At 40.3% G+C, this 9,385-nt stretch overlaps 1 non-coding gene across 1 annotated transcript; it reads left to right on the top strand.

The window, feature by feature from the left end:
• The first annotated feature begins 8,854 nt into the window (after nt 1-8,854).
• Nucleotides 8,855-8,961, top strand: LOC127124141 (small nucleolar RNA R71). The gene has a single exon (XR_007803771.1). It is a non-coding gene; the product is annotated as a small nucleolar RNA R71 (small nucleolar RNA).
• The last annotated feature ends 424 nt before the right edge of the window (nt 8,962-9,385 follow it).

Genomic DNA, 9,385 nt, shown 5'->3' with positions numbered 1-9,385 from the left:
CTTTTTCTTTTTTCTTTTTCTTTTTGTAGCAAATTATTACAATTCTTTGGTTTAAATGACTTTGTGAGGGTCACCTATACTGGAGTTGCCTTTTTGCTTTCTTTTATTTTTTTGTTTTGATGGATCATTCACTTATTTGCACCGGTCCCCTACATAGAGGATGCGTAGGCCGGAGCTGACTGCTGAGATAAACTACTGAGGACTTATACGGAAATGATGATTAAGGCCATGGTATATGGGGTTTCAGGAGTGGTTCCTATATTTACGAAGTCTATGGTGCTACAACAGATACTGATGTTTCACAAAGTTCTCCCAAGTCACCACATCCTTACTCAAAACATGTCTTTAAAACCTGAAAACTTTCGGAATAACACTGTTTTCTTTTGCAAAAAAAATCTGGTGGGGCTAAAGGTATGGGGAGATTAGATTGTACTAAAGATATACTATATTTGGTGACTCGTCAAACTCATGCATTATACTAAAAGGCAAAATAAACAACTAAAAGGAAATAAACTATCAAAGAAAAAGCAATAAAGGAAAGACGAGAAAGATAATAGAGAAAAAACGATAGAGTCTCCTCCCACACTTAAATCGAACATTGTCCCCAATGTTTCGAAATAAGATAAGGGAAGATTTACCTGACAACCTATTGATGACCACTAGTGCCTTCGCCATCCTGAGGTGGACGACGGGATCGGGTACGATGACGATCTCTATGATCCATCCTCGCCTGCAGGGCATCCTGAGCGGTCCTCACGTCTCGAAGGTTACCTAAAATGGTACCCTGAGTGTTTTGTATAAGGGCAATATGCTGACGGTGGTGGTGTTGCTGATGGGCTTGTGTATCTGTGATCGTTTGCAGGGACTGTAAAACAGTGTCGTAGGACCTGTCTGTCCTCCGCTGCGACTCTTGCATGAAGCTCATGTTATTCGCCAGCTGTTGTTGGATGGTAGAGAGTAGGTCGTCACGCCTTTCCTCTCTAGCCATGTGGTCACTCCACATCTCCTCTGTAATATAAAAGCCAGGAGTGGTACCTGTGGAAGAAGAAGATGGTGCAGTGTGTGGTGGTGAAGGATGATGGGGGGACACATGGGGTACGGGAGATCTCTCTCTCCGATCATATTCATCATCAGTGTCATGTCCCGCCTCATCAGGAATGTTAGGAGGAAGAGGACCCAAAACAGGTGGAGCATCTAAAGTGTAGGTCCAATTCCTTTCATCTCGTACATCTGTACGTCTAGTGCACGGTAAAACAACAGATGGGATGGCTACACCATGAACCATAAGCATATAGCCTCCTTCTCTCCTCAAACGGCACAATATCATGTCTCTCAGAAATTTTAGGTTAATTGTGCGAGGAGGTAAGGGGTCTAGGGTAGCCATCTCATTGTTCAGGTTAAGCACCCGAGCAATAGATGTAATCAATCCACCAAAAGAAATCGGTCCCGCTTTATTCAAAGTTAAAGTCATATGAGCAAGCATGAACGGGACTAAATTAATTCGTTTATTTGTGAGGCTTCCTTGTAAAAATAGAAGCTCTCTAGCATTAACCTTATTTGGATTCTCCCGGCCAAAAATAGTGCATGCCAACAGATATCTAAAGACTCTGATGGTCGGGTTATGGATAGTTAAGGCAAGAACTCCTTCAAAAGAGTTTATGGAAGTGTTTGATAAACGCTCCCAGAAGGAAAATACCTTAACTGACCACTCTGAATCCAAAGGGGCCTCACAAATAGCACCGTCCCCATGAGGGATTCCTAACAAGCTGGCTAGTTCGTCGGTACTGAATTCATATTCAACAACAAACATTCTAAATCTGACAGTACCAACTGTGCTAGCAGTGTTAGGGTTGACAATATAAATTAAGGAACTCAAGAATTCAATTGTCAATCACTCATAGGTGGGTTCTTTGTTGGAAAAGAAATTATGAAAAGCTAAGTTATCTAATAAATGAAATATGCTATGATAGATACCTAAATTGTAGAGACAGTTTTCGTCAACATACCTTGTCGGGAGGATCTCCCGATTTTGCAACCGTTCGATAATTTTTCTTTGTCTATCTTCCGGTTTCCCTCCTCGAAGAATGAATCCATTAAACTCCATTTGTGTAGCTCTTGAAAAGTGACGAAGAAGATGAAGTAGAATGTGAAAAGGTTGGATTTTTACGAAATCCGACGGATGAAAATGGAAATGGGAATCGGAAAAATGATTTGTACGGTGTGGTGATTAGAAAAGTATGAGCTTTTTGTGGGTTCAAGGATGTTTTTCCAAGGTGAAAAAATGGGTTTGGAAGGTTGTAAGGTGTGAAAATGGTGAAGGAAGGGGTTCTGCCCCGACCTTTTACAGACGCTCTGGTGGGCACCACAAGGTCTATGGCGGGCGCCACAAGGCAAAATCTGACTGGGTCAGATTTTGGTCCTTTGGCTTGGGCTTCTCTTTGTCTTTTGGCTTTGAGGGGTCCGAATAGCATTTGTCTTGTGATTTTCCTAGCATCATTGACTTGCATAATTTTTATAGAAGTAAAAAAAATAAAATAAAACAAAAATTAAATATTAGACTAATAAATAAATAAATAAACAAAAAAATAAAAATTGCAAATAAAACAAACATAAGACATATATAGAGAAAAATAGAAATATCAATGTATAGACGTAGTTTATATAATATTCCAAATGCGATAAAATGAAATGAGTTATGTAAATACGAGAAATATAAAAAAGAGATAAAATAAGATGAAATGGTGAGGTCATATAGTAGGGATGTCGTCTTCCTGAGAGGATCCACGGAGCATGGCTACCTCTTGCTTGAGCTCTGCGATCTCCTGATATAAACATTCGGCTTCAGTAGCATGGGTGAGATCAGACACTCCCATCTATAAAGTGAGGTCAGCCACCTCCTGTCTAAGCTCTGCGATCTCTCTACGACACTCAGCAATCTGAGTGCGGATGTCGGGGGTCTGCAATGAAAGATTATTAGAGAAAACAGTGATTCTGGGAGATGGAGGTGTAGGCGTGTATTCAGCAATGGGTGGTGATCTCGGCTCCTCGACGGTATCTCCCTGGCCCTCCAGAGCATAACTCCAATTCGCTGGATCATGCACACTGGTCATCATAGGATCTGGCAGTGTGAAATAATGGATAGCCTTACTGTCGACCAGCAATCGGAACTGACATGGGTGGAAAGAGGCTCTCCTCATCAACCCTCTGGTCAGACAGAAGTCGATGTCCATAGTGTACCCACAGTAGATCCAGAGATGTGACAGGTTGCGAGACAGACCTACAGCGACAGCAATCTGCGTGATGATTTCGCCCACATGGATGACTCCTTCGGTAGATCCGGAGATACCGCTGAGACTATATAACAAGAAGTTCCCACATGCTACTGGGCGAGACTGGGATGCATAAAATAATAGGAAGATCTCCTCTTCACTCAGTAGTGTCTCTGCATCCGGCCTTCCCAGGAAGGAATGTGCTAATATCATCCAGAAAATATCCCATAGGTGTCTCCGGGATAGCATCAAGAGTGGTCTGGAAGCCCAGTAGGTCGCCGAACTCTTTCTGGCTGAAAGAGTACTCAACTCCAAAGAGCCTGAAAGCAGCATACCCATCTGGTCCAGAGTATGGGTCATAGTCGAATGAACTCAGGAACTCCAGTGTTAGATTCCTGTAGGTGTTACTCAAGTCATCAACAAACTCGTCCCAGTGAAGCTTGTGGTAAGGAATCGGATACCCGGCTCGATACCCAGTGCCTCCATACAGTGTTGGTCAGGATAACATGTGGGTGCCATAGGGAGCTGATACAGAGCGATGTAGCGCTCTCTCTGAGCATTATCTCTATAGGCCACGTGCATGTCATCAAAATCCTGCATCCTGTAAAAGTTAAGAAAGTGATCCTGAAAATACAAACCATTCAAATTTTTGTCTCAATGCAAAATATGAAATAAAATAAAAATTAAATTAAATAAATGCGAAAAAGTAAAATGAAATAAAAACCATGGGTTGCCTCCCACGCAACGCTTGTTTAACGTCATTAGCTTGACGATTAGAATTTATACACCTGTAGTAGTAGGAATTGGTGGATCAATCAGGGTGTGGCTTGACTAGTATGCTAGAATGTGTCCTCCTTCGTAGAGCTTCAGTATTTGTCCATTTACAATGAATGGGCTACAGGTTTCGTTCTTGATTTCTACGGCTCCGGATCTCAGAATCTTGGATACTTCGAAAGGACCAATCCATCTTGAACGTAGCTTTCCAGGGAAGAGTCGTAACCTAGAGTTTAAAAGGAGAACAGGATCGCCTATATTGAAGTTTTTCTTTATTATTCTTTTGTCGTGATAGGCTTTTGTTCTTTCTTTATATATTTTTTCATTCTCGTAGGCAGATTGCCTAAGTTCTTCTAGTTTATGAATGTCCAGGGTACGCCTTTCTCCAGCGGCTAGGTAGTCTAAATTCAAAGTTTTAATGGCCCAATAGGCCTTATGCTCTAAATCAAACGGTAAGTGACAGGATTTTCCATAAACTAGTTGGTAAGGAGTAGTTCCTATAGGGGTTTTGAAAGCGGTTCTATAGGCCCATAATGCTTCTTGAAGCTTCTGAGACCAGTCTCTCCTAGAAATAAAAACAGTTTTTATAGGATTTGTTTTATCTCCCTATTAGATACTTCTACTTGGCCACTAGTCTGTGGGTGGTATGGTGTTGCTATTCTATGGCTAACTCCATATTTTCTTAAAAGTTTGTCAAATATTCTTGATATAAAGTGTGATCCTCCATCGCTTATGACTAAACATGGTGTTCCAAATCTAGGGAATATATAATTTTTAAATAGTTTGATTACTACCCTAGTGTCGTTTGTAGGTGCGACTATAACTTCAATTCACTTAGACACATAGTCTACAGCTACTAAGATATACCTGTTTCCTAAGGATGGTGGGAAAGGTCCCATGAAATCTATACCCCATACGTCAAAGAGTTCTACTTCCTGAATGTTTCTTAGAGGCATTTCGTCACGCCTTGAAATGTTTCTAGTGCGTTGGCATCTATCACACTTGACAATGCAAGCATAGACATCACGCCACATGGTAGGCCAGAATAGGCCAACTTGAAGAATCTTGGCGTATGTCTTAGAGGTGCTCGCATGTCCACCATAGGGTGCATAATGACAATGCTCGATAATACTATTTACCTCTTCTTCTGGAACGCAACGGTGAAAAATGCCATCTTTACCCCTTTTGAAAAGGAGCGGTTCATCCCAATAGAAGTTTCTCACATCGTGGAAGAATTTCTTCTTGCGGTGGTAGTCAAGATCAGGGGGTACTATATAAGCAGCTAGGTAATTAACGAAGTCTGCATACCAGGGTACGTTACTTATTGCTAAGGTATTTTGGGGGTGCTCATAAGGATCTAGGTTATTATCTTCAATGGTTTCTACTCTAGCGATCATTCTATCATAGGCGAAATCATCATTTATGGGTACTAGTTCAGGTTTTAGATGTTCTGGCCGAGAAAGGTGTCGGCTACTATGTTTTCAGTGCCTTTTTTATCTCTTATATCTAAATCAAACTCTTGTAGTAATAGAATCCATCGGAGTAACTTGGGATTGGCATCTTTTTTACTTAATAGGTAACGAATGGCAGCTTGATTGGTGTAAACTATAATTTTTGCTCCTACTAGATAAGATCTAAATTTGTCTATAGCGAAAACTACAACGAGTAATTCTTTTTCAGTTGTTGCATAGTTAAGTTGGGCAACATCTAGGGTTCTACTGGCATAATAAATGGCATGTAAGTTTTTATCTATCCTTTGTCCTAGAACGGCTCCAACTGCGTAATCACTAGCATCACACATTATCTCAAAAGGTTCCGACCAATCCGGTGGTTTCATAATGGGTGCTGAGATTAATGCTTGCTTTAAAAGATTAAATGCGTCATTACATTTTTCATCAAAAATGAACTCAACATCTTTCATTAAAAGTCCAGTTAAAGGTTTAGTGATTTTGGAGAAGTCCTTAATAAAACGCCGGTAGAATCCAGCGTGTCCAAGAAAGCTTCGGACTTCTCTGATGGTTTTTGGTGGTTTTAGGTTTTCTATAACTTCTATTTTAGCTTTATCTACCTCTATACCTTTTTCGGAAACTATATGTCCTAAAACTATTCCTTCGGTTACCATGAAATGACATTTTTCCCAATTTAGCACGAGGTTCACCTCCACGCATCTCTCCAGGATTTTCTCAAGGTTAGCAAGACAGTTGTGGAAATCAAATACGCAAACCGAGAAATCATCCATGAACACTTCCATGGTACCATCTAGGTAATCTGCAAAGATTGACATCATGCAATGTTGGAAAGTAGCTAGGGCATTACAGAGGCCGAATGGCATTCGTCTGTAGGCAAAAGTTCCATAAGGGCATGTAAAGGTAGTTTTTTCTTGATCTTCGGGGTGGATAGGTATTTGGAAGAATCCAGAGTATCCATCTAGATAACAAAAGTAAGAGTGTCTGGCTAGACGCTCCAACATTTGGTCTATAAATGGTAAAGGGAAATGATCTTTCCTAGTTGCTTTATTTAATTTTCTATAATCTATACACATCCTCCATCCTCCTTCTAAACGTTTTGCTACATGTTCGCCTTTATCATTTTGCACGAATGTGATGCCTCCCTTTTTAGGTGCTACATGCACAAGGCTCACCCACTTACTATCTGAGATCTGATAGATTATACCTGCCTCAAGTAACTTAAGAACTTCCTTTTTAACGACATCACTCATTATAGGGTTTATTCTTCTCTGATGTTCTCTGGAGGGTTTTGAATCTTCTTCGAGCAAAATCTGATGCATGCATACGGATGGGCTTATACCTTTTAGGTCAGAGATATTATATCCTAAGGCTGAGGGATATCTTCGTAAAACATCTAAAAGTTGGTTCGTTTCCTCTTGGCTCAAGGTAGCACTGACTATAACTAGACAGTTCATCTTTTCATCGAGGAACTCATATCTCAGGTTCTTAGGCAGTTCCTTAAGTTCTAAGGTTGGTTTCTTAGGGCATGGCATAGGATCTGGAGTAAGGGATAAACATTCGTAAAGGTTATCATCGATGTAGGGTTTCTTAAAGTCATCATCTTCCCTTATGAGAGTTGATGGTAACTTAATTGTTTTTGTAATTTCTTTTTCTTATAATTCTCTAACACATTCATCAATGATATCTAAGGCATAACACGAGTCTCCCATCTCAGGTGCCATAAGAAATTTCGAAAGTATAAATTCTATTTTCTCGTCACCTACCTCAAATGTCAACTTTCCTTTCTTGACATCTATTATGGCTCCTGTAGTCGATAAGAATGGTCTACCTAGAAGGATTGGTATATCATTGTCCTATTTGATTTCCATGACAACAAAATCAGTAGGGATAAATAATTGACCTATCCTAACAGGAACATCTTCTAAAATGCCTATCGGATATTTAACAGATCTATCGGCTAACTGAAGTGACATCTTAGTGGGCTGTAATTCTCCTAAGTTTAACCTCTCACAAACTGCTAAAGGCATTAGGCTCACACTAGCTCCTAAGTCTAGAAAAGCTTTTTCGATGACATGATTACCCAAAAGGCAAGGAATGGAGAAATTTCCAGGATCTTTATCTTTCTTAGCTAATTTGTCCTCGGAAATAGCATTACATTCCAAAGGCTTCGGATCGTCAAGTCTACGTTTGTTGGTAAGGATGTCTTTGAGAAACTTTGCATAAGAAGGTATTTGGGTGATGGCTTATGTGAAAGGGATTTCTACATGAAGTTTTTCTATAACTTTAATAAATTTTTGATACTGTTTATTGATCTGGGTTTGTTTGAGTCTTTGCGGATATGGTATAGGTGGTTTATATGGCGGGGGTGGTACGTAAGTTTTATCTTTAGGTTCTTCTCCTTTTTCTCGACCTTCCTGGTTTTCAGGTTCATCTGGTTCCTTTACTTCGTTCGTGAGTTTGGTACATTCCTTAGAAGTTTTGGGTTCACTTAATCTAGGGTTTGGTGGCTCATCATAAGCGTTCCCACTTCGTAGGGTAATGGCATTGGCTTATCCTCTCGGATTTTGTTGAGGTTGTCCAGGGAATTGTCCTCCAGGTGTAGCCTGAGGGGCTTGGTTTAAAGCTACCTGAGAGATATGGGTTTCAAGCATCTTAGTATGAGTAGCTATTTGGTCAACCTTGGTTCCTAAGTGAGTAATCAATTCGTTAACATGAATGTTTTGGTTCATGAACTCCTTGTTTTGTTGGGTTCGAACGGTGATAAAATTTTCCATAATTTTCTCAAGGCTCGACTTTGGTGGTACAGGTTGCATAGGTTGTTTCGATCTTGGGGCTTGATAACTAGGTCTCGGAGGTGCATTATTTTGGACAGGGTTATTGTTTTTATAGGAGAAGTTTGGATGATTGCTCCATCCAAGGTTATAAGTATTCAAATATGGGTTCCCTTGGGTGTAGTTCACTTGCTCAGAGTGGGTTTCGTTTAATAGACTGCATTCTGTAAATTGGTGTCCTTTGGTTCCACATATCTCACAATCTGACGAAACTGCGGCTACAGTATTCAGGTTTATGCACATATGCTCAACCTTGAGGGCTAATGCGTCCATTTTAGCTTGCATCATGTCTATAGAGCTTAGTTCATGCACTCCTCCTTGGGCTTCCTTCTTCTCAACTGTCGCTCGTTCGACTCCCCATGATTGATGGTTTTGAGCCATATCTTCAATGAGGGCACTAGCTTCAGGATAAGGTTTGTTCATCAGAGCACCGCCTGCGGCAGCGTCGATGGTCATCTTTGTGTTGTAATGAAGTCCATTATAGAAGGTTTGAATGATTAACCAATTTTCTAAACCATTATGTGGGCATGCTTGTAACAACTCTTTATATCTCTCCCAAGCTTCGAACAACGATTCTCCTTGGTTTTGGGTAAATCTAGTTATATGGTTTCGAAGAACGACGGTTTTACTCGGGGGAAAATATCTAGCAAGAAAAACTCTTCTAAGGTTATCCCAAGTCGTAATGGAATTGGGTGGAAGGGAATCTAACCATGATAGAGCTTTATCTCTGAGGGAAAAAGGGAATAATCTTAAACGTATTGCCTCAGGAGAAGCTCCATTGGTTTTAAAAGTGTCTGCTAATTGAAGAAATATTTTTAAATGTTGGTTTGGGTTCTCAGTAGCGAGACCTGCGAATTGTCTCTGTTGCACTAGTTGCAACAGGGATGGTTTAAGTTCAAAATTATTAGCTGGGATGGTTGGGTTTACTATACTAGAACTAGGTTCTTCATTAGATGGTTGAGCGAAATCTTTAAGAGGTCTTTGGTTTTGATCTTCAGCCATAGCTCTCTTAATTCTATGAAAGAATAAACGTGCACGAGCG

This window comes from Lathyrus oleraceus, chromosome 2 (genome assembly GCF_024323335.1).
Source record: "Lathyrus oleraceus cultivar Zhongwan6 chromosome 2, CAAS_Psat_ZW6_1.0, whole genome shotgun sequence".
Lineage (NCBI taxonomy): Eukaryota > Viridiplantae > Streptophyta > Magnoliopsida > Fabales > Fabaceae > Lathyrus > Lathyrus oleraceus.
This window is presented reverse-complemented; position numbering and strand designations above follow the sequence as displayed.